General features: G+C 36.7%; 1 protein-coding gene across 1 annotated transcript in view; it reads right to left on the bottom strand.

Annotated features, from left to right (window-relative positions):
* The window catches only part of NPFFR2 (neuropeptide FF receptor 2), a 58,607-nt gene extending 33,138 nt beyond the window's left edge, over positions 1-25,469 (bottom strand). Inside the window, exon 1 of the mRNA XM_010982689.3 lies at positions 25,101-25,469. The gene's annotated coding sequence lies outside the window, so the exon portion shown is untranslated. The remainder of the gene's footprint in view (positions 1-25,100) is intronic.
* Positions 25,470-26,360: the final 891 nt, after the last annotated feature.

Raw genomic sequence — 26,360 nt, 5'->3', positions numbered from 1 at the left:
AAGTGGGGAAACAGGGAGTTGCTATTTAACGTTTATAAAGTTTCAGTTGTGCTAGATGAAGACGTTCTAGAGATCGGCTCTGCAACCTAGTGCCGGGAGTTAACATTATGGTATTGTGCACTGCAGAATTTAAGAGGGTAGAGCTCATGTGTTATTACCAGAAAACAAAATAAAACAAAAGCAAAGGGACACGAGGAAACTCTGGGAAGTGCTGGATATGTCTATTACCTTGACTGTGCTGCTATCATGGGTGTTTACATGCGTCCAAACTCAAGCAGAGTGGGGAGGAAGACAGGTCTTTGAGAATGGTGGGGTCTTATTGTAAATCAAAATCAGGTATTAATTCCATTGACTGCTATTCCAGAAGTACTTTTACAAGAATAAATCAGCAAAGCCTCAGAAACCTGGCATGTAGGTCTCTGTCTAAAAAATATCTTTTTGCACGTGAACAAAGTCTACAAGAGCCGGTTTGCTTTCTCTGTGCAGAGACAGTAGCATATCTTCATTCCGCTACCACAGGGCCCTGTCAAACTATGTAAGTTCTTCAGCTCTGTTTCATAATCTAGCTCACAGGGACCTTGATCACATTCCTATTACTGTTCTACTAAAACAGTATCATATTAATCCAACCTGGTGAGCAGAAATTAGCTAATACAGTTGATGACTTGATGAGACACATGAGTATCAGAGGGTAGGAGATAATCCCCATGAAAATTCAGGAACCTGCCAACTTAATGAAGTTTCTAGGGGAATAATGGTCCAAGGCATGAATGGTTATTCACTCCAAAGGGAAGGGCAGTTGCTGTATCTTGTACCCTTCAAAAACTTAGAAACACAGTACTTGATGGTCTCATCTGGCTTCTATAAACAATACTTACTAATAGGTAATTGACATATTTGCTAAATAACCCCTAATAGTGCTAAATTGTTTTTTTTTTTTTTTGGCAGCAGATTCATGCTGGGTCATGGGTCTTAAGGTTATAGAGATCCAATTGTGCCTAAAAGATCTGTGATAGATGGGGATAATGAAGGGAAATTCTGCCAACTCCAAGGGAAGAAAAACAAAGCCAATCCTAAGGGTTTTACAGAAAATCCATTTTCTTTTAAGAAAATGGCAAACTTCCTCTTTTATTCTTTTTTTAATTAAGTATTTTATTGATCAGATGTGGTTAACCGCATATGACTTCTGGTAACATGGTATAGATTTCTCTGTTATTTCTACTCTGATACTGGACCCATTCTTCTATTTTTTTTTTAAGTTGCAGTATAGTCAGTTACAATGTGTCAATTTCTGGTGTACAGCATAATGTCCCAGTCATGCATATATATACATATATTCATTTTCATGCTCATTTTTTCATTAAAGGTTATTAAAGATATTGAATGTAGTTCCTTGTGCTATACAGAAGAAATTTTTTAATGTATTTTTACATTATAGTGGTTAATATTTGCAATTTATCCCTTCCCACCCTCTTTCCCCCAGTAACCATAAGATTGTTTACTATGCTTGCAAGTCTGTTTCTGGCAAACTGCCTTTTCAAAAACAGTTTCTAGCTTGCTACTCTGCTTAGGTTGAGACAGAATTACTGACAATGGTAAAATAAATGATCATTTGTCTTTTGTGCTTTGGGTGTTCCAATCCACCAAACTTTATAGTGGAATTGGTTATATATGACCAGACTTAAGTAGACCCTGAAATTATGGGTGAGTTTCCAAATAAGCTCATACTCCTATTACATCTATTGTTGCTATATCATCGCCTCTCCCTCTATCCACACCTAAGGCCTCTTGAAGAATTCCTCATGACATGCTGAGTGGTTCAATGGGATGTAATGACACCAACCAAAAGAAGACAGGAGTGGCTCAGAGGGGCATCAGGAGAAGGAAATCTTTCTGGCAGACAGCAATTTGATGAGTACATCTGGTTGTGTAGTTTATTGTGAGAGATTACCAAAGATATGGGTATATAATGATTAATTACCAATGGCTAATAGACCAATATTGGAGGGCTGTGTAGGGTCTGGGGAAGAAGTATACAGAACAAGTGATTTAAGTGAGCATGGGTTGTAAGGTTATGTCTCATACAAATGCCCACCAAATGGAGGCCCTCAGTACTCAGGTATGTAATATGGCCTATTCCAGGTAGTCACTTAGCCTCTTTCCCAAGCTACCCTGTGATTAGTTAATTGGTTTATCAACAAAGTATCCATAAATATTATGTCTGGGTTCAATAACATAAGTTTCCCTCCTTTGACACTGATCTAACACCATTGCAGTAAGATTCCTTTCTTAAAAAAATAGACTCTTACTATGGATTTAGCTTTTCTCCTTGCAACACTTTTGTCAGCACTACTAACTAAATACTTACTGAATGTATTATTCATTTTCATGGTATATTACCCATTATACTTCTCCAGAAATATTTCATGGGAAAAGAAGGAAAGCAATCATATGGTACCTAGTGGATTCAATGGTCTTCCTATGGAATCTATTATTCAGAAACAATAGGCTTTATAAAACAGTAGACTGTCTCCTTGAGAAACCACCACTTCCAGAAGGAGGCCAGTCTTACAAATGTTTCTGTCTTCTCTGAAGCATGACCATTAGATGCTGTCTTTTTCCTGCAGTGGAATACACAGGCCCTTCCACCAGAGGGCAACAGTGGCTGTGGCTCTTTTCCCTAGTACTCCTAATAATCCAATTGCAAAATTTTCCATTCCAGCCTTCCATCTTTAAGCTCTTTAGGTTTAAATTTTGGGTTCTTAAAGAAGAGCGCCGGTATCAGGGGACAAAAAAAAAATGGCTCCAATGAACAGGTGGTTGAGATCCCACTTAGCAGGGATCACAGTGTCATTGAACCAGAGGCAAAGAAGTAGATTACTGTCCCAGTTGAAGTAATTTATCAGATTATCAAGAGGGAATCAGGTTTTTATTATATATAATGAAGATACATCTAGAGGATTTCCTTACTACCATGTTCAGTGGTAAAACTGAACGGAACCTACGGCAACCCAATACAGGTAGGACACCAAGAATGAAGGTTTGGGTTAGTCAACATGGTGAGGAACACAACCAGTCAATATCCCTATAGAGATCAAATGAGCAATGAGTAAGTAGTGAACGAAGTTATAAATACCAGTTCTGGTCTAATGACCAGGTGCATGAATGAAAAGTATATGAACTATGAGTGCTTCTTGCTTTTTTAGATAATACAAGTATGTATGTGTCTATACATATACTATTTCCTTTTTACCTTCTCCCTCTTCCACCAATATATTATGTAAGATGTACTGCTAGTGGTTAAGTTTAGAATTAATCTTCCTATTACTAGGTATCAAAGAGAAATTGTGACAATTCAAAGGGGAATGAGCAACATACAGTAATGGATACAGTGATTAACAGGTTTCCTCTATTTCTGGAGAAGGTAAGCACATCTTCATTTCCATGAGAGGTATTCTCACCAATTTAGATGGACGACTGATGTTAATCTTGTAACGCAGAAGTTAAATAAGCATGGAGAGACATGTAAGAATGCTGAGTAGCCAAAGCAATTGACTATCTTATATGGTTGTTCCTAACTCATCAGCATGCCCACATCCTTCAGTGTGTTTCTTTGTATCTAACCCGGCCAGCAGAGTTCCATGTTAGACGCTGACAACAAGAGCTAGTCAAATGATGTTTGGAAAGTAGAAGTGATACTATTACTTCTCTGGCAGCAAAAAGAAGTAGCATGGACTTTGGAAGACTCAGGGCATCCTTGCAAGTTATGCACCCCCTGTGACAGGGAGCTGTGATCACTACTGGCAGTTTCTTGTGTCAGGGTTCTCTGAAAGTCTAAGGTGAACCTGAGATCTAGCAGTAGCTTTCCTTGACTCATTCCTCCAGTTCTTCCAACAATTTTGCAAGCACCTAACAATTTGTATTTAATTTTTTCTTGCTTAAAATAGAATTATCTCTGCTTTTCTAACTGAAACCTTACTGATACAAGACCCACAGGCTATGCTGCTTCTTCAATATACGATTTTCTACTAGGTAACCTCCCTCAAAATCAGTCATACCCCTCTTCCATGTTAATCATTCAGTTGCTACAGAAAGATAAATGTGGAGCATGGCATATTTTAATTCATATAAAAGTTTGGATATTTGCAGAGATAATTTATAGAGTTCTACCTTATAAAATTGCTTTTGCATTAAAAAATACAAAATTTCTAGGTGTTAACATTGTTAATGTTCTAGTATATTTCAAAATTGGTGCTTGTGGAATCTTAAAAATATTGACCTGCAGAATTATTTCTATTAAATTTTTGAGTCATATTTTAAAGTCTCTGTTGTTCTTTGATATTAATTTGACATAACTTTCCCATATCCTGCAGTGACCTACAAAAGTTGAGCTAATATCATGTTTAAATAGTCACTATTTCTATGTGTTTACATTAAAACTAAGTTAAAAACTAAAGCCATTTATCATGACCATCAACTAGTGACCATGAAAATGAAAAATTCAGAGTTTTATATTAGTCTGCTGTGTCCTTTGCATTGCTGTTGTCTAGTAATTGTAAATTCCATCTAAGATAATAGTTGATCTAATAGGTCTTTTATGCTTTGCTGTTTGGTAGCATTCTTTTTGAGAAAAAGTAAACTTTTTTTTCTTTTTTGTATTAGGATATTGTTTGCTTAGAGTGAAAGGAACCCATATACAGTATACATAATTCTAGATATTTGGAGCCATTGCCATCAGTATACTCCATTCCAGATATTGAGACTAAAAATAAAAATACTAATGTAGTGTGAAAAAAAATTACACTAGATTTTTTTGACGTTTAGGTAGCAACCTTTCACATTTTGTTTCTTCCCTTTGACTGAGTGCATCTTATTAATTAAAAAAGGAATTAGTCTTTTAGAATATGCCCAGTTTGCAAGATCCAACCCCAGGAAAAAGGAGTGGAGGACATTGTTTTTTATAGCTGATAACCTGTGGAAGCATCTGATAGCCTCTAAATATTTGTTCCCATCTTATTTTTGTATCTCATATGAGCAAAGGAGAGAAGATAATTCAGACTAAGAAATATTGCCTTATTCTAATTTTACCAAAAAATATTATGGCTATTATTTTGCTTTGTGTTAAACTCATAACATAGGCAAAACTTTTCATCAGTTGTGGCTATGTCACTAATCCCTTGGTTCCTTTCTTAAGCCTAAAAATGCATTTTGTTCTACTTTCAGTAAGTGGGTATAATTATTGCTTTGTAGTTATACATTTGTTATATGAAAGGATGGAGGATTATCTTTATAGTGGAATCGATTTTATTACAGTTTAAAAAAAATTAATGATAGCCTTCATTCCCACATTAGGTTGACCTTTGTACATTGTCAGTGACAAAGGGAAGTCTTTCACTGGTTAAGAAGAAAATAAATCAGTAAATTTTATTGTGCAACAACCACTTTATCATTAGCTGCGAAATGTACTAGCAGTGGGAAGAAGAAATAGAATTTTAAAAATTAAACAAATGGATTAGCTTTGTGACAGCACATTTTAAAAACTGATTTGAAAACTTAACCGATTGTTCTAAAATGTGTGAGGGCTACGACAACTAGGAAAACAAATGTTGAGCTTTTAAGGCAACCGGTCTCTGTGTCAGGACCTTAGCGCCTTGAGGTACAGGACACCAGTAATAATATCACATATTGCCAAGGCCTTATTAGCTCTCCAAGTTTTATCATATACAAGTGCAGCTTTCCTTTCCCAAAAGTTCCAGTCAACATTTTCCCTAATTTAATCTGACAATGGCATTCTCACCAAAGCATACTTATGAAAAACCTTAGTCAGGCAACACCAGGATCCAGGTGTCTCGCGGCCGTAAAACAAGATAAGAAACACAGAAACATACATCCCACTGTAGCAAAGGTTTTCACCAGGCAGCAACCAAGCCGTCATCTCTTCTCATCATTAAGTGGGCGTAACACGAGCACCACGGGATCAGAGCACAATTATCTCTAACAGCAATTAAGATGACACAAGAAAACCCCCATGTGCAGATAAAGACGCAGACTATTATTGGGACCCCAGGATGTGATGACAGCACTCTGACCCATGTTGCAGGAAAACAGTTGGCATGTTCTAATGAACTGGTCCTTGAACACTAAATTAATTTGGTTTAATTCCATAGCAGAGTTCGTCATTATCGAAACAGATAAAACTCTATAAATAGAAAACTCAGTGAAATAATTCAAATTAAATCATGAACAAGTGAGAAATTTTATTTTTCCTAAGCCTATTCACAGGTTGACAAAGAAGTGCAGTGGTTATTCTGTCTAATCACTGATACTTTGGAAAACCAGTCAAGTTGCTAGATCTGTTGCCAAAAGCCAGCTTATATAAAACAGGGCATATATCATATCAGTGTTCCAGCCAGATTGACATTCTGGGACCAGGCTCCTCTAAAGTACATAGATATATTTTCAAGGGTTTTAATTTTTTCACTTTTTATTTTTAAATAATTTCAGACCTATAGAAAAGTTATAACAATAATACAAGTAACTTCTTGAGTTATGAAAATTATTTATATATTCTGGGTACAAGCTCTTTGTAAAATATGTTTTGCAAACATTTTTTCTCATGGCTTGTGGCTTGTCTTCTTGTTTTTCTAATTGTGTCTTTTAAAGAGCAAAACTATTTTTCTTTGATTTTGATAAAGTGAATTTTATTGCTTTTATAGTTTGTGCTTCATGTGCCGTATTTAAGAAATTTTTACCTATACAAGATTTAAAAGATATTTTCTTATTTTTTTTTTATGGAAAATTTATCATTTTGGCTCGTATGTTTAGCCCTGTGCTCAGTTTTGGTCTACTTTTGGCATATGGTGGGAGGTAAGGGTCTATGTTAGCTTTTTTCATTGAGATATCCCATTGTTCCAGTATAATTTATTCAAGTGATTATCCTTTCCTGATTGAACTATCTTGGATACTTTGCCTAAAATTAGTTGAGGCAAATAAGCATGGGTCTATTTCTATACTATTGTGTTCTGTTGATCCATATGGGTATGCTTACACCAGTAACACTGTCTTGTAGTTTTACAATAAATCTTGAAACCAAACTTGTTCGTTAAAAAAAAAAAGTTTGTCTCTTCTAGGCGCTTTGCTTTTCCACATTAACAGCTTGCCATTTTCTTCAAAAATATGCTGAGACTTGTTGGAATTGCATTGAATCTATGGATCAATTTGTAGAGAATTAAAATCTTAATAATAGAATTTTCCAACCCATGAGTGTGGATTCAGTATGTGAATATGGTGTTCACTGCTACTTAAGAGTTTTAAAACTAGGAATAAAGAGAATTTCCTCTACACAATAATGGACATCTAGGCAAAGCATACAACTGCTATCATAGTTAATGGTAAAATGACTGAAAACTGTACCCTTAGATAAGGAGGAGGCAAAGACATCTGCTTACACTGCTTTAATGATGTACTAGAGGTAAGCCATTAGACAGAAGACATACAGATCAGGACTAAAAGTGTCTTTGTTCACATAAAGCATGATTGTGTACATAGAAAATCCCGTATCTATGAAAGGCTACCATAAATAACAATTTGGCAAGTCTTAGAATAAAAGGTCAAATTACAAAGGTCAACTGCATTTCTATATACTGGCAATGAACAACTGGAAAGAAAAATTTTAAAACCTGCTTGATTTTTAGTGGCTCAAATAAAATATATAGGAATAAATTTAAGAAAAGATACGTAAAATACATACCTTTTTAAACTACAAAACTTTACTGATAGATGTTAATGAATACTTTTCTTGTAAATATACTAGTACTGGTGTCATTATTTTTGCTCCGAGGGCAAACTTTCTCTTCCTAGGGACAATTTTAGTATAGTCTTCGGCTCCCTGCTCTCCAGTTCTTTTTTCCATGCTGCTTTCCCCCCCCTCCCCCAGATCCACTTTGCTCTCCACAAAGGCTTGAGGGGAGGGAGACCTTGAGAAACATCCCTGCTGGAAATCAGTGTCTTTTTTTGGTTGTTTTTCTGCTTACAGATAAGGTGGTTTGTGGCTGTTTCTGTCTTCTGGTTAAAGGCAATGGAATACTGTGTGACATTATTTGTTCTTGTTGGTCTGTACAGTTTGGAGATTCAGACTTACACATAGAACCCTTAACTTGACTACCCTGGGTATAACCTAGATACTGTTTTAAACATAAACCAGCCTTCTTACAGGGAGGAATGTGCTTCAACTTAGGGCTAAACTTCATGATGTGCAAAAATAACACACTAGCTGACATAGTTGTGGGAAGAAAAAAAACTTATTTTTGTATCTTAGATTACTCCAGCACAAGTGAATAATGCATTTTAATTGGAAACACTGCTCTGTCAAATTCCATCTCTTATAACTTGACTTATGCCCATGAGATTTATCACTAATCTAATAGTATCAGACTGTTTCTTCTGTAATTGCTGCATTCACATTTGGTCAGCCTTTACCATATGAAATTTTCCTTTTTCTTACATTACTATTAACGATTTTCTCTTCTATGCATAAGTAAGGGTCTTGCATAGATGGTCAAAGAAAAGTCACTATAGTATTGGTTTTCCAGCTAAGGAGATGCTAATGTAAGAACAGTTTTAATTATAAGTCTATAAAATAATTATTCACATTGAAAATGAACCAAAAATGTGGAAGACTTTCCCCCCAACTTTTTAGTATTCTCTTTAGATAAATAAAGCCTACTATGTAATGTGCAACTGTAGCATTATTCTAAATTGAACTTGTATCTTCTTGACTGAAAGGCTAGCATTCTGTCTCTGCCTAATGTAAAATCTGCAATATCTAATAATTGATATTTGGAATTGCTGATATAAACATGGACTTGTAATACCCAAGAGAACCCAGCTTTTGCATCACAGCTTTGTAAGGTGAATCTCTTAGTTATCAAACCCTATCATGTTCAAAGCTAGAATTGTGGCAGATTTTAAAAATTCTCCCATCAAACATTTCCCAGTTGTTTGACATAGACACCAAACAACATATTCTGCAGACCGATGGCAGTCTGTTTTCTACAGCTTTAGCTAAAGATAATTTCCTAGGCCCTTTTACCAGTATTTACCAAAATAACCACGCTCAAAAATCATTTTGCACTACATACCTGGGCAAGCTGAACTACAATTCTGTTCATACTAAATGCATCGGAACACACATGAGGACACAAAGTTGAAAATTCCTCTCTAGGTCTAGCAAAAGGATAGCTAAAGAAACAATCCAGCCTTGAAACTGACTGCTGTCAGGTTCTATTAAATAAATGTACATTGGCTCCTGTTTCCGAATAGCAATTTTAAGAGGATAGGCTCTTAACTTCAGTTTTATTTGTGAAGTGTTATCTATCCTTGTTACTCACTGACGTAGAAAGCAACCCAATTATACTGTGCAGTAGAGCACTAAAACCATCAAACACAAAATTAAAAGGAGAATTTTAAAGATATTTGAACATAAGGGATAAGTAGTTTCAGTTTAATAACATGCTGCACGGAGAACAGGTCTAGAGATACTACCCGTAACAATTTACTGACAAAGTTCTCAGGGGAATGAAAACGCTCTCCTTTGTCCTTGCTGGGAAATGTACTGCTGTGGACTTCCCTGCATTTCTTCTCCACAAGGTCTTCAAAAGTTGTGAACTGTGGTGGGTGGCAATGTTCTAAAGCAGAAAAGACATCAAATCGGAGGATAAGAAATTTGACTCCTCACCTTGGCTGTCTGTCCCTAAGTTCCATGACATCATATTTGTACATTTTAGTTTGGTAATCTATAAAATTAAAGGTCAAGATTATGTCTAATGTCCATTCTGGCTCTAAAACTTCACATTAGCGCCAATAAAAATCATTATTACTGACTGCTAGTGGAAAATAGTGGGAAAATATTGGAAAAGAAGGTGATGGAAAAAATTCTGGCTACTTTACCAAAGTACTGTAAAGTCTCAGTACCCACATCTCTTGGCATCAATCACTTCATTTAAAACATCATTTTCTCACACAAGAGGCTGTCCCCGTGAAGCTGTACATCATTAATATGGATGTTTTTCTTTTAGATCTTCCCCAGAAATTTGTTCATTTTCCCCTTGAGGTACTTCTTTCACTCCCCCACATGAGGTCACTTTTGCATGGATATAGATATATTGTAGATTGGCTCCGCTAACACTTGTGAGAAAACTAGTAGCAAAGAAAAATTGCTGTTGCAACTTATGTCTTAAGAATCATTTTTTCCAATTAAAAAGAGTGCATGATTATTAGAAAATACAGAAAATATAAACAAAAAATGAAAACCCCACATGACTACCACCTAGAGAGAGCATCCCTTTCTTCTGACGTTTTCACAGGGAGAGAGACTTTCTCAGACGGAACTTCTGAGTTTTCACTTACTCCTCTGATAAGAATCAGGGAGTTTGGAAGAAAAAACTGAACTTAAGAATCTCTGGCCTTTTTATACCTCTCTTTTGGAAATTGCTGCCTATAGGGATCATATACTCTGTGTTCATAAAAATTTCGTGAACTGAGTTGTTTCCGTGTAATTATGTGGGAAACTCTGATTTAGGAATAACTTATAGCAAATCCCCTTGCCCACAGCCTCAATCACATTCTCAAACAGTTTCATCAGTAATAAAGCTAATTTAAAAAACTGAAGTATAGTATATAGTTCATTTACAATATTGTGTTAGTTTCAGGCATGCAGCAAAGTTATTCAGATATATATTATATATATGTGTGTGTATATATATATGTGTGTATCTATTCTTTTTTCAGATTCTTTTCCGTTACAGGTTATTATAAGATGTTGAATGTAGTTCCCTCTGCTATACAGTAGGATCTTGTTGTTTATCTACATTATATACAGTAGTTTGTATCTGTTAATCCCAACCTCCTAATTTATCCCTCCCCCTCTCCCCCCTTTGGTAACCAGAATTTTGTTTTCTATGTCTGTAAGTCTGTTTCTGTTTTGTAAATAAGTTCATTTGTATTTTTTTTAGATTCCACACATAAGTGATTCATATTTGTCTTTCTCTGTCTGACTTACTTCACTTAGTATGATAATCTCTAGGTCCATCCATGTTGCTGCCAATAGAAATACTCCATTCTTTTTTATAGCTGGGTCTTCTCATTCTTCTTTATCCATTCATCTGTTGATGGACATTTAGGTTGCGTCCATGTCTCAGCTGTTGTAAATAGTGTTGCTATGAACATTGAAGTGTGTGATTCATCTTTTTGAATTAGAGTTTTCATCTTTTCTGGATATATGCCCAGGAGTATATATACATCTGCTGTGAACATTGGGTTGCATTATGTTTTCAAATTAGAATTCCCTCTGGATTATGTCCAGGAGTGGGATTGCTGGATCATATGATAGCTCTACTTTTAGTTTTTTAAGGAGCCTCCATACCGTTCTCCATGGTGGTTGCACCAATTTACATTCCAACCAACAGTGTAGGAGGGTATAAAGTTAATATATTGACATCTATATGCCCTCTGTATCTGTCTCTAAAGAGCTCCGAACTCAGGTGGACAGAAAGGAAGTTATTATTATTTATAAAACTTTATAGAACCCAAATTATCAACATGTCAGCATATTTTTCTATGATTTTTATTCATTCATTCATACATTAATTCATGCATTCATTCAGTATGTTCTACTACTAACTAACCAGTCTGCATAAAGCTAATAGTCCTGTATGAAAAATAGATAAATACCAATCAAGTGACTTCAAGGATGATAAGTTGTATGACTGGGAAACCTGAGCAACTAGGGCAAATATATCAGAGAGATCTGTCTAACCTGGACCAGAGAGGTTTCCTATGGGAAAAAGATTAAGTCAAGACCTGAAGAATGGGTCTTATTTAAGCAGAAGATGGGCAGGAGGGGTCGGGGAAGGTCAGGAAGAGTTGCAGAAATCAGTATTCACCAAAACCAAAAGGAAACAGAGAGCCTGGCCGACGTTCACTGTGCTAAAATCTAGACATGGGAGGTAATATAGCGCAGGGAAAGCTGTATATAATATATAGGCATGGACCAAATCGAAAAGCACCTTTTAGTCTATAATGAAAACTTGAATGGTACCCTAATGGCAATGGATGTTAAATATGTACTGATAACCAAACGTTATTGTTTATGGAGTTTTTTTATTCAGCATTTTTAATTTACTAGCAATGAAATCAATGTAAATTTATATTAAACCTGTATGTCAAAATTTTTCCTGGTGACTAAATACTATTTTATATCTACACCAAGTTATTTTGAGATTAGTATCACAATTATTATTTGTAGGAATTTGGTTTACTATTGACTTCAGTTATCGGTGCATAGTTAATTGCAAGTTTTTTTCTTTTGAACTCAACATAGTGTTTTCAAGATTCTTCCATATGCAGGTAGATACTATCATCTATTTAACAATCATGATAATGAAATACTTCGTGAATTCTCTCTGTGCAACAGCCATTGTTCTAAATACTTTACAGGGATTAACTTATTCTACACTTAGCTCTTGAGGTAGGTATTATTATCCATGTTTTACAGAGCTGCAACAGAGAAAGAACAAATAACTGCCTGAAGTTATGACAGAGCAGGACCCAAACCCTTCCACAGTCTCCCCATGTACCCGGGCGTGACAGCTGCTCTTTGGTCCAGCTGCAGTGGTCATCATGTGAATATTTACCCATTTTCTAATGACTTAAGTTGTTTCTATTTTTTTTATTACAGATAATACTGTAATTATATGATGAGACTTATACATGTCTCTTCAGGCACATATATCAAGCATGTACATTTTGAATTTTACCAAATCTTATCGCTTTCCAAAGTGATCAAACTAAAAGAGTGTCCATTGCTCCACATCCTCATTGATACTTGGCTTTGATAGACTTTCTAAAATTTTTCAGTCTGATGGTTGTGAAGAGACATCTTGTTTTAATTCTTTTCTCATTTTTTTTCAAATGTTTACAATGTTATTAACCACTCAAATTCAGCCTCTATTTAATCCTGGTTCAGGTTACATATAAATATGGCACTGGGTCTCCCTGGGCACTCAAGAACAAAGACATTTTATTTCTTTAGAATCCAAAGCAATGCTGTAAAGAAATATAAGCCAAAGAGCTCAAGAGGAAGTCAGCTGTGTAGTATTCCGTGTAGCTCATCCTTCTTTAAGGCCGAATTCAAATGTATCTCCATTGATTTTCTTTTTTTTTTCTGGCTTTATTGAGATATAATTGACATATTGCATTGTGTAAGCTTAACATGTACAACTTGGTAATTCAATTTATGTATATATTGCAAAATGATTACCATAGTAGGGTTAGTTAGCATCTCCATCACCTCACATAATTACCTTTTTTTTTTTTTTTTTGGTGGTGAGAACATGTAAGATTTACTCTTAATAAAATTTTTAAATATGTAAGACAATGTTGTGAATTATAGTCACCATGCTGAACATTAGATCTCCACAATTGGTCAGTCTTATAACTGGAAGTTCATACACTTTGACCAACATCTCCCCATTTTCTCCAACCCCTAGCAAGCATCATTCTACTCCATTTTACTATGAATTCAGATTTTTCAGATTCCACATAGGAGTGAGATCATACAGTATTTGTCTTTATCTGATTTATTTCACTGAACATAATGCCCTCAACATCCATCCGTGTTGTTGCAAATGGCAGGGTTTCCTTCTTTCTCATGACTGAATAATATTCCAATGTATTTTTACACCATATCTTCTTGATTCATTTATCTGCAGATGGACATTTAAGTTGTTTCAATACATTGTCCATTATGAATAATGCTGCAGTGAACTTGGGAGTGCTGCTATCTCTCTGAGATAGTGATTTCATTTCCTTAGGATATGTACCCAGACATGGACTTCTGGATCATATGGTAGTTCTAAATATAATTTTTTGAGTATCCTCCATACTGTTTTCCATAGTGTCTGTACCACTTTATAGTCCTACCAATATCCCCTTTTCTCCACGTCCTCACTAACACATCTCTTGTCTTTCTGATACCTGCCCTTCTAACAAGTAAGGTAATATCATATTCTTTCTTTTCACTCTTTTCATTCTTTCTCTTTGTTCTCTTCTGATTGGACACTTTCATAGGTCCTGTCCTCCACGTCACAGTTTTTGTCTTCTGCTGGATCAGTTCTGTTATTGCAGCCCTTTATTGCATTTTTCATTTCATGTGTTCTTCAGCTACAGAATTTGTTTGGTTCTTTTTTTATGATTTCTGTATCTTGGTTAAGCTTCTCACTGTATTCATGTGTCGTTTCCATGATTTCACTGAATTATCTTTCTGTGTTTTCTTATAGCTCATTGAATTCCTTTAAAACAGCTATTTTGAATTCTTTATTGGGTAAATCACAAATATCCGTGTCTTTCGGGTCAGTTACTGAAAAATTATTGTCTTCCTTTGGTGGTGCCATGTACCCTTAATTTTTCATGTTCCTTGAAGTCTCGTGCTGATATCTTCACATCTGAAGTAGCAGTCCTCTCCTCCAGTGTTTGCTGACTCACTTCAGGACGAAACCTTCCAGCAGCCCTGCTCAGGTTTGAGGTTTTTGCATACCTTCTGTAGATATATCTGCTTCACACTTCTTGCTCCCTTTTGTAGCGTAATCCTTAAGCTTAGATACATTCTCTTGATCCTGCCAAGCCAGGCCAAGTGGTGACAGTCTGCCTTTTGTTTTCCCAAGGACAGCGCTAAATGCTCAAGTTTATGGTCTCTCCCAGGTCTACATATTTGGGTCAGCTTATTGTACGTGCCCATTAATCTGCAGATCTCTCTCTCTCCAGTCCCTGGAACTCACTGGGAGCTGGCCACGGGATGGGTAGGGTGTGTGTGGGTGAGGCATGTGGAGTCCTGGGGGTCCCAGTGGGCCAATTGGGGAAATCCGCAGGTAAATCTTCCCTGGTGGCTTATAGGCAGGCTCCCAATGGAATCTGTGATGCAGTAAGTAGGATCCCCATCTCTTCTGAGCCCTGGCTGCTGTTCTCCCAGCTGCTCATTGCCCCTGAGTCATGCAGGTCATGACTCAGTACTCCAAATGAGGCAAGAGATGAACAGGCCTTTTTGGCAGCAGCCGGGGAAGCCAGGCACTCACTCCCAGGCTCTCGTTTTCCCCCACAGCAGAAAACACAGGCCACAAAGGTCTCGTTGTGGGACTGAGCTGTGCCTCCTGGGGGAAGGGTGGTATGAGTAAAGTCAACCTGTTCCTCTTACTGTCTTCAGTGTGTCTCATCCCTGATGTCTTCCCAGTGGTGTGCTGGAACTTCCCGCTGGACTCCTGGAGCTCCACTCAGGCTGTCTCACATGTGGGTGGGTGACTGAGTCACTGTTCTTCAGGGGCTCCCGGTCCAGGGCCCAGAGGGGCTGGAGCCAATTCACAGGCCTCTTCAGCGTCCAGAAATGGGACTGAAGTCTGCATGCCTATAACTTGATGCACAAGAGGGTGAGACTCCTCCCAGGCCCCTTGGTATACAGTGTTGTTGATGGAAACAAAGCCAAACAGGGCTGTAGCTGAACAGTCAGGGGTATGAAGTTGTTTCTGGGTTTACAGCCAGAACCAGGGTTCGTGAGGCAGCTGCCTGGGTGCAGGCCTGTCCCTGACTTCTCAGAACAGCTCTCTCCCTTCCTAGACTGCACTCGGGTTTCACAGTCTCCTAGTTGGATCCCACACTTAGCACAAAGGCACTTCTGTCCATGGGAGGACGACAAATTGTTGTAGTTGAGGGGAGCATACATGCAAAGGAGGCCTTATCCATCTATTCTTGCTAATGTCACTCTATCTTGTTTTAATCTGAATGTTCTGATTACTAGGGAGTTTGAGCATCTCTTTTTTACGTGCTTACATATCATTCACTTTTTCATTTTCCTTGTTTGTTTTTTATTGGGTTGTAGTCTCTGCACTGATTTTCAGAGTTATCTATGTATACTTGCATATTCTTTGGCTATAATAAAATTAGATATAAATAATTAAAAGCTGAATAACATATCCTAACCATTTGGAAACTAACAAAAATACTTCTAGATAAATCTTGTCAGATGAGACATAAAAAAGAACAAAAAAACTCTAGAAAGAATGAAAAATAGTTTTTAAAACAATATGTAGCCTTGACTTTATTAGTAGAAATTACAAAAATAAAAGAACAGTATTTATCTAAAGAAATTAGAAAAATTATCAATAATATCAATCAAAATAATAATAGTGAAAGCAGTTAGGAAGATGGGATGAATAAAAAGTTTGTCAAACAGAAAAAGCAATACATTTTAAAAAGCTAGATCTTTGAAAACATCAGTAAAATTATATAAACTTCTCTTGAGCTTTATTAAAGACAAAGGCAAAAGAACAAAATAAGATAAAAATTTTATGTAATAAAAATATTACACTGCATTAAAATAATTTATAGAATATTATTTGTACCTATGGCAACAATGGCAAATATCTAGATGGATGATTTCTTAACACTTCAATTTAACCAAATTTTTCCCAAAAGGAAATAATAAGCTCGAGTAGACTAGCAGAAGTAAATGGAAAAATAATTCAATGATAACAAAACAAGATGGTTCAGAGAAGAACTCTACTGTAACCTTTAAAGAGTAGACAATTCCAAAATTATTTAAAATAATCTAGGCCATAGAAAAATTCAGAAAATTCATCAAATTACTTTTAAAGTAAACCTTAATATAATGCTGAAAGCTGCTAATAGAAATAGTAATATAAATATATATTCAATCTCATTTATATGGATTCAGAAAATATAGAAGCAGATTTTTAAAAATTATCAAATAGAATATAGTAATGTACTAAAAGACTCCTAGACACTTCTAACAAAGCACACTTCTAGATAAACCTCAGATTCAATAAGATATAAAAAGAAAAATCAACAAGGACTTGTTCTAGGAATACCAGAGTGATTAAACGTCAGGAAATCTATCAACAGTCTATTACATCAATAAATTAAGAAATATAAATTACGTGATTATGTACTAATAGATCATTTTAAAAAACACTTAGTATTATTAATAAAAAATACATACACAAGAAACAGAAGTAAAATAAGTACTAAAAAGGACTTTACACCCCAAACCAAGCAGACTATTCTAACTACAATGTTGTAAAGACTCTTTCATTTTAACCAGAAATTTGATAACCATGCCTGATAGCATTGTTATGTTTGATCATTGTTCAACTTTGTCTCAGTGGATTATAGTAAGTATAGAATGGCAAAGATATTGTATATTTGGTAGAAACATTGAAAAGAGCCAAAACCATCTTATTCCAAAAAAAAATCAATATGCTCTAGTAAATAGCTACTATAATTCATTTAACAAATTAGTTAACTGGTTGTTCAAAACATATTACCTTAAAAAAGTAGCCTTTCTTAATATGACAATAAACACTTGGAAATTAAAATGAAAAAAAAATTCATTTTACAGCAGTAAGCAAAATATAGTGTTTATGTAGAAATACATTTAACACAAAAGATAGAATATAACACATAAATTACATAAAAATAAAATCCTAAGATTTTTTTAATCTGACAAATTGAATAACATACCATATTTATAGAAGGAAAATTTTAATTATTTAAATGTCATCTCCCCAGATTAGTATATAAACTTAATATAATTGCATTTAAAATATGGATAGACAAAAGTTCATTCGTAGAAAATGTTTCCAAAGCAGGTAATGGAATTTGTTTCAGAATACAGTAAAAAGTTCAGAGGAAGGACTAAATGCCCAAGAAGAGCCAGGAAAATTAAGAGAAAGGATAGTGAAAAGATATGCTTTTTAAAATATCAGAATACTGTATGGTAAACATAAAGCAATTTGGAGTTGCCATAGACATGGATAAACAGAGCAGAAAAACAGAATCAGGAATATGGAAATATAATATGAAATTTTACTACATGACAAAAATGATATTTGTTTGGTGAGGAAGAGTGAACTATTTAAGAATCCATTAGGAAGAAGTTAAAGTTGGCTTACTATCTTATAATATATTGAGATTTTAAGTAAGTTTTAAAAAATTCACTTGAATTAAGTACAAACATTAAAAATTTTTAAAATGAGGAAATTCCAATAAAATCTAGATGGCTACCAGCCCAATCTAGGGAAAGGGAAAATCATATTAATCAATACCAAACTCTTAAAATTCACATAATAAAAATTAAATATTCTAACTATAAAAAATAAATTGAATATATATAGTAAAAGTTATGAATTAAGGCAGTAAAAATGTGGAAAATATTTGTTATATGAGTTAATATCAATAATTTTCAAAGAACACTTACAAATTCTTCAGAAAGACAAATAACCCACCAGAAAAATGATCATAGGTATTGATTAAACAATTTATATAAGAGAAAATCCAAATATGTGAAGAATATAAAAAAGATACACAATTTCACAAGTTGTTAAGAGATTCAAATTAATGTAATAATTAAAAATTAAAGAGTTACAGCGTCTGTGGCTGTGAGGACATGCATAAAGAGTAGTTTCATAATTTTCTGGTGAAAATGTGACTATTTGTAATACTTTAGAAGCAATATGGCAAGTACATAATTTGAAAGTATTTCTACCTCTTGAACTTAGAAAATACAAATATTTATAAACTATTATAGCCTTGTTTTGTGAGAAAACCAAATAAATAAAGCCCCCTGGAAACAAAGTAAATGTTTATAAAAGGAGGATAGGTTGAATTTATTGTTTTTTATTTATCCATATCATATTGTACAGACATTTAAAGTTTTATTTTCATCTATTATAGTTGCAGTGGAGGATTTTTCACCAGGTAGTAGTGCATAAGCAAAAGAAGATATGCATTTTTGGAAAATGGTGACAGAAAGATTGATGTGCACGTGTGTATACAGAAGCATGTTTGTGTATGCGTATATGTGAATGGTTATGAAACCACAGGAAACTCCAGAATGATAGAATGCGGTTGCTAACATGGATCACCTGTGATTTGGAAGCAGAGGAGTGGGCAGAGTAAATTAAGAAAGGAAATTGAGGAATTAAGAATTTAATAGCAACAGAATATAATTTGGGCATTTATATCAAATTACATTCATTTATATTTTTAAAATAAAATATTTTTACAGATAAAAAATTATGCTAATGAAAAGTTAAAAAGGGTGTATTTAACTTTATCAAAAAAGTAAACGTACCATTTTATACCATATTTTAGTCTTTCTTAGTGCTCAGACCCAGATTATTCTTAAAAATCAACATACACAGATACCATGGAACCTGCATGTGTATTAAAATAGTGAAGACAATGGTAAATAAAGGGCTTTTTCAAAATCTTTTCTCCCACGTGAAATGAAAAACTATGTACAGATGGTTCTTTTAGTTAAATTAGAATCAGGGGAAAGGAGAAAAAGAAAACCACAAAGGAAGAATGGTAGCTAAGGTTGAAGTTTTAGCAACTTGGCTGAGCTTTCAAAAAGATGCAGGAGAATCTGATAGGGTCATGGAAATGACATTTTCACCAAACAAGTATTTGCTGAATTTCTACTATGTGCCAGATCGTTCTAGGCACTGAGGCCAGGAGTGAATATAAAGGTACAAAGTTCATCTCTCATGGAGCTTAGATTCTCCTACTGGAGAATAAGATCATAAGGAAGTAATCACAGAAATGGAGGTGGTGTCAGGTACCAGGTGGGTCCAGTTACAGATCAGACGATGCTGTGATGACAAGTGGCACTGGGAGGCACACCAGCCCTGCAGCTGAAAGGGTAAAGAGTCCCTGCTTGTGCAGCTCTGGCGGGCTAGATTCACAGGCAGGCAGGACAGCAAGTGCAAAAGCTGAGCCTGGAATATTCAAGGCTGGAGGGACCACGTGAGGACAAGAGGCATGAGAGTGAAGCATGAAGTCAGAGAGAATTTGTCAGGCTTACAGACTGTAGAACCTCCAAGGCCCTCCTTCGGTAGGAAAACTTAAAAAATTAAAAGGTTACCAAAACCTGGATAATTAAAATATCAAGAAAAGCAAGCTTAGGACAGGGGATGTGGGCAAGTTATGGTTTGTCTTCAGCAAGCCCCACAGGGCTGCTCGTTATAGAAGAAGCATAAATTGCATTATGGATCAGAAATCATTTGAGGCGGCTTCCCACTGAAAGTACAGACAAAAGGAATCCCCTCAGAGAGGCAGGATTCCAGCCACAGACTTCCAAGCCTGAAGGAGCACTGTGATATAAATGTCCCCCGCCAACCCCCAAGGACAAAAAGTCCTCGCAAACCTGTTGAGGATGGGGAATTCCAGGAGATTCTGAGTAAGGAGCCAAAGGAGGTATAAGGCTGCAAACTCTGCTATAGGCTCTGCGTGTAAGGATGGGAAGCTGTATTCTTAGAGAGCCCACTGTCACTTCAGTACCAGTGTGCCAAGATGGCAGGGACAGGGAGTGAAATGGAAAAGGAAAATTCAGAAACTTTAAATAGGTACTTTAAATTCTATTCAGTTAATTAAAGTCTTTAAGTAAAGCCACTGATTGAGATCTCCTACTTTGAAGGAAAGAAGGAAAGTTCAGAGAAACCCTGGGTACTGCAGGTGTCTAAATTTTGCAAGGAGACAGGACGTTTGAGATGACCCTCTCTGAAGGAGGAAACAGTCTGCAAAACTGACTGATCCCTGCCGTCCTCCCCCAGGTCATATGAGAATCATCAGGTCATGAGCAACCTCTTCATCTGAAATTTTCCCTTACTGAGTTTTATGTTAATGCGCAATAAGCTCTGGTTTAGACAACTATTTAACTGGCATTCTGGTGCGACTGAATGCACACAATGTTTATCCTCTTGTTACATTTTCTCTAAATATTCCTTTTTTTCAGACAATACTTAAGTTTCTTCTGTCTGTGGCTGCAAATAGCAATGTGGTTGGGACCAATTTTTTTTTCCACTAAGAGAAATCATGTGGATTATTTTCACTCAGAGTCATAAAAATACATATACCCAGACCCAACCTCAGACCCACTGGTGTCCAGTGGTGGGACTCAGAGACAGGCATTCGAAAAAGCTTCACAAGTAACTGATGTTTCCTGCTTCTGCTTATAAGAAGCTTCATCAAGCCAGTAATATTTATTTCTTCCTAAGAATGCAGCTTTTACTTAGGGAAATGTGGCATATGCAGAAATCACTACTTTGATTGTAAGTTGCCATCACCATGAATGTGGGGGCCTTGCAGTATAGAATTTAAGCATGTGGACTTGAGGGCTATGTGACTTCATTATCCTGATTCTTTGGTTTAGCACATGTATTTACTTTGGGCCAATTCTCTCCAAACCTCAGTTTCCTTATCAACCAAACAGAGACTGTGATGTACCCAGTTTCTAAAACCATGAGGATTACATGAGCCACCACTCACAAAGTTACAGCCTGCTGCAGGTTGGCCATCACTGTTTCATCTGGCTTTGGGAAGTTGTTTCCCAAAGCAACCAGAACTGTGCTAGTCTGGTATGCTTCGTAGATCCTCTAAGAGTTTTGAAAACAGAAGTCAACTGAGATTTCTGTTTTCTAGTAGAAGATGCCTTAGTCTGCAGTTGCCGCGATGGAACCCAGATTTTTTGCAGGCACGTGAATAAGAACTTTCAACAGCCCAAGAAGAAAATAAAGTAAGGAATCTACTCTGGAAATATTTGTAAATGTTAAATTTTCAGTGGCAACAAAGAGAGATCCAATTTCTTGGCATTTCGGGTGTTACTTTGTAGTTTTTTTCTTTCTTTCTTTAAGTTACTGCTGTGGTGTGATTTGGGTTGTGCTGCTATTCGGACGCCCCTAGTGTACAGTGTCTGCCTGGTGTGCTTTGCTGTGACGGAGAATTGCATCTGGTTTGACAGGGAACTGAACAGGGCTTGTCTTCTCAGTCTTGTGTGACATGGAGATACATGCAGGTTTTGTGCTGCCCTGACAAACTCTGACCTTTTTTGTGTGTGACGGCAAGGTTGGGGAGGCATCAAAGAGTCATTCATCACATGCTTGAGGCTCTGACCCTCCCATCTCCTGGTACCTGTCGCACACTGTTGGAGCTAGCCTGGTAATGGCCACCTGCACATGTAGAAGGAACTTCTCTGCACTTCGCTCATCTCCCCTGCTGGAGACAGAGAAAAGCCTTAGATTTGTCAGAGATGGGTGCCTTAAAGAACGTCACTGTGCATCTGCTATGTGCCAGATGCTGCAGCCAGCACAGCCGTCCACAGCATCCCATTCATCCCCTGTAATAGCCCACTGGTCACACAAGATACTGATTTCTTAGAATTTTCAGGGCCTTGCCCAAGGCAAAACAAGGATATCTGAGCCTTCTCACTCTGGCTCATCTGCCCTCTTACCATAGACAGGGAAACCTAGAGGGGTGAAAAGATTTTTAAAAGCATATTCTAACTCATCCTTTTATATTTGAGAAATCCTAGACTTACAGAAGTTAAATGATTTGCCTCAGGCACAGAGTCAGTCAGAAGCCTGGCTGGGAAGAAAACCTGATCGCTATTTTTTTAAATTGAAGGACAGTCAGTTACAATGTGTCAATTTCTGGTCCCAGTCATGCACATACATACATATATTCATTTTCATTAAAGATTATCACAAGATAATGAATAGAGTTCCCTGAGCTATACAGAAGAAATTTTTTAAATCTATTTTTATATATGGTGGCTAACATTTGCAAATCTCAAACTCCCAAATTTATCCCTTCCCATCCCCTTTCCCCTGGTAACCATAAAATTGTTTACTATGTCTGCGAGTCTGTAAGCCAGAAAGAAAAAGAAAAATACCATATGATATCACTCATGTGGAATCTAAAAAGAAAAAGAGGACACTAGTGAACTCAACTACAAAACAAACAGACTGATCTCTTCATTTTTATAAATCTTGTATCTCAAAATTCTGCAGGGTCCATGAAGGACATAAGACCCATTCAAAACAGCTACCTGTTGTGGTGACCACTGTAACTCGTTGCTGGGGCAATATATTTCCATCTGCCTTTGGTTTGATAGTGAACTCTTAATGTTCTGCTTCAAGGTAATTGGAAAATTCATTTGAGCCAGTTTATCCCACTGAGCTAGGACTTTAAAACTTAAGTTAATTAGGAAGGAAAGAAAAATCAGTGGCCAGCATCGAGCTAATGCAAGCAAAAAATTCATGTGTTTAAGAGAATAATTTCATATGATTATTAAAGTCTTATAATATAGATATATTTTAGGAAAGTGAAGTAATACTTATCTTTTAAAAATATGTATGACAGTTTTAAAATGTTCACCTAAAATCAATTCCCCCTCTCCACAATAAGGAGGGTAGTATTTTATAAAATGATTATTTTTAAATATATGAAGTTTTGAGGAACAAAGGTATTCTTTTTCTGTCATGATTAGAGTGGAAATCCATTTAATGCAACATAGTGAAAAAGTTTGTGAATATGTATCAGAGAGACATTTGCATGGAATTTTTCATCAAAAATCACAAACACATCAGCCAGGAACAGCAAGTGAACTAATATTGCAGGAGCAAATCATTCACTGGTTACTAGTAATTTCTATCTACACATTCTACAGCCTTTGACATCTATAAAAGAGAATACTAACCACAGTGTGATTAACAGGAGCTGTGAGGTAAAAGAATCCTAAAAATCAACAAATTTCTAATACATGCTTTTAAATACTTCGTAATGTATTCACAAAATCCTCAAGAATAAAAATGTCAGATAAAATAAATAGATAATAGATGAAGACAAAAAATAAGTCTGAGATTCAAACTCTCCTAAAGGTATCTGTAGACATCAAGAAAATATGGCTGATAGGAAGATCTTTTTGGATGATGTGGTTTATAGAAAAATTTTTATGTTGATTAAAAAAAAAAAGCAGAAGATAGTAACACGAGTAACACATTATCAAACAAAAATGAAAGCACATTTTATTATTACAATACCTACTTTTTAATAGTATTAATGTATACCTTTAAAGACAGTGCAAGAACTCTCCTTAAATGATTGAGAGAAGCTTTTAACAGATAAAAGGCTCTAACAGAACTCTGCACACAATTGCCATTCAACTTTCTATCTTCGAGCATTTCATAGCACTTTTGTAAATTCAATCATAACTTAAGAAATTATTAAGATAACTTTACACAAGCTATTTTGGTTTATGTAATTAGGGTTGAAGCTGGAAAGAGAACTATGTCCACATTTTCCAAACCACAATTTGCCCATCTTCCCCCTCATTCGTTGTTATCAACTGAAAACGATTTGGATGAACAATGGGAAGAGAAATTTAGACACCTGGTTAAAATAACTTTGACTACTTTGATCAGAAAAAAAAAATCAAGCATATTCTTTTAGCTTATGTCATCTTAGATTTAAGACTCTTTAAAATAAATAAATCTGAAATATCTAGTCTTGCTGAGGAGAAAAAAGGGATAAACAAATGTATCTTTTTTTCTTAGTTTATAGTTCTACCTTTAATAAAAATTACAGTGCACAGCAGAGAATTTTCCTGTTTTCTGACACCAGACCCTATCTTTGGCCAAGGGCTGAACCACTGGAAAATGCCTGGAGGTTTGGCAGAAGAGAGGCAAAACTGGAAACCGTATATCACCACGAGGAATCGCTGAAAATCTCTCTAGCTGTCTTCACTGAGGGCTCTGTGCTGTCCTGTCCTAAAAGAAACCTCATTTTAGCCTTTCTGGCAGATAATCATCACAGATGAAGAGGGTAGTTTAGAAAACTCAAGCATGCTCTTCAAGGAGATTTCAACACAGAAGTTATACCAGTACAGCTCTGGAGAGGTTTTCTGGAGAACTTTAAGCACCCCCGGTCCCTCGCCCCATCCCAGCTCTGCGACCCTGGGAACAGACATCCACGATCCAGAGCTTGGGCAGAGAAGCCCCCAAAAGTCAGGCTGGTGACCAAAGCGACGCCCTCCTGGACTGTGACTCCAGAGGGTGCTCGTGTTACTAGCAAGGGGCTGGGAAAGGTCGAAAGAGTAAAGTCGCAAAACCCAAGGTAACACTCCAGTGGCTAACACAGATCATCCAAGCCAGCGGCGAGGGCTGCGGACTCCCGCGCAGCCGGACGCGCGCCCTTACCTGCACACCACGCTAGGGCAGAGCCGCGGCGGCGCTGGGAACCAGAAGCGTCCCCGCTGAGATTCAGCAACAGGTTCCAACGATCCAGCCCCAGGTCTGCCACCTGCCAGCCACCTGCCACCTCCTGGCGGCTGCGCTGCCCTAGGGCTGGGCGCTTGGGGCTCTGCGCTTGCTCACCGCCTTCCTTTCCCTCTCTGAAGTAACGTCACCCTCCAGGGGGCAGCAGCCAGCAGTTGGGATTCCAAAGAAGCTATTCACGTCCTGCTCAGGGACATCCGAATACTTTCTTGTGAAATTCACAATCCGCATACAGCAAAGGAAAGTAAGCATCATCAGTATGACTAGTGATTAAGCCTCACTATGCCTCTGGTTTCCTTGTTTGTAAACTAACGGGTGATGTTGATTGTAGGCACTGGGTAATCTGAGAATTAAATGAGTGTGTATGTGCAAAATGCCTGGAATGGTTCCTGGCACATGTTAAGTATTCAATAAACGTTACCGCTTTAACATTCTCTTAGGAACGAGGAGTTCAGTGCAGGCTGCAGGCTGCAGGCTGCAGGCTGCAGGCTGCAGTCTGCGACAACAACCAACCTTCCCCTTCTCTAAAGTGGACGGTGATCTGTTAGCTCTAATAACGGACTTTTAGCTTGCAAGAAAGTCTCTCTGGAATTCTGGAAGTGTGAATTCATATTTTAATTAGAAGGGGAAAGGAGGCAGCCACAGTGATTCTAACAAGAAAATGTGCTTTGTTGGAGGTCGCTAAAATGTAACGTATTAATTTCGAGGTTTATACAATTATGAGAAAGGGATAAAGGTACTTTAAGAGAGTAACAGGGATGAGGTTAGGTATGGGGAAAGCCTGTGAAGGGTCTTTGCATAAGTTATCAGGTCTGACCCTCACAGCAGGGAGAACTATGGTAACTAGGGTAGATTTGCTAAGCTGTAGTGTGTAATCATTTCCAGTCCACACCAAGGCACTAAGTGGCTTGCTCATTACACAGAGGTAGTTCTTAAATGACAAAGAGGGCTGCAGTAGCCCAATTCAGTTCTCTCACTAGCACATACCTCTGACTAAATCACTGCAACTTGTTGGATACAGGAAACAGTGGCCTGGAGAAACCTTATTAAAATAGGATTCCTTGGTCTTGGATTAAGGTTCTAGATTCAGATGTGTGTGTGTTTAAACCTGAAATATGGCTCTGTTGAGGATCCAGAAAGGGCTATCTTTTCCAACCCTTTACCAAGTTCATGGTGGATATA

This window comes from Camelus dromedarius, chromosome 1 (genome assembly GCF_036321535.1).
Source record: "Camelus dromedarius isolate mCamDro1 chromosome 1, mCamDro1.pat, whole genome shotgun sequence".
Lineage (NCBI taxonomy): Eukaryota > Metazoa > Chordata > Mammalia > Artiodactyla > Camelidae > Camelus > Camelus dromedarius.
Note: the sequence above shows the minus strand (reverse complement) of the source record. Positions and strands in the feature narration are given on the sequence as shown.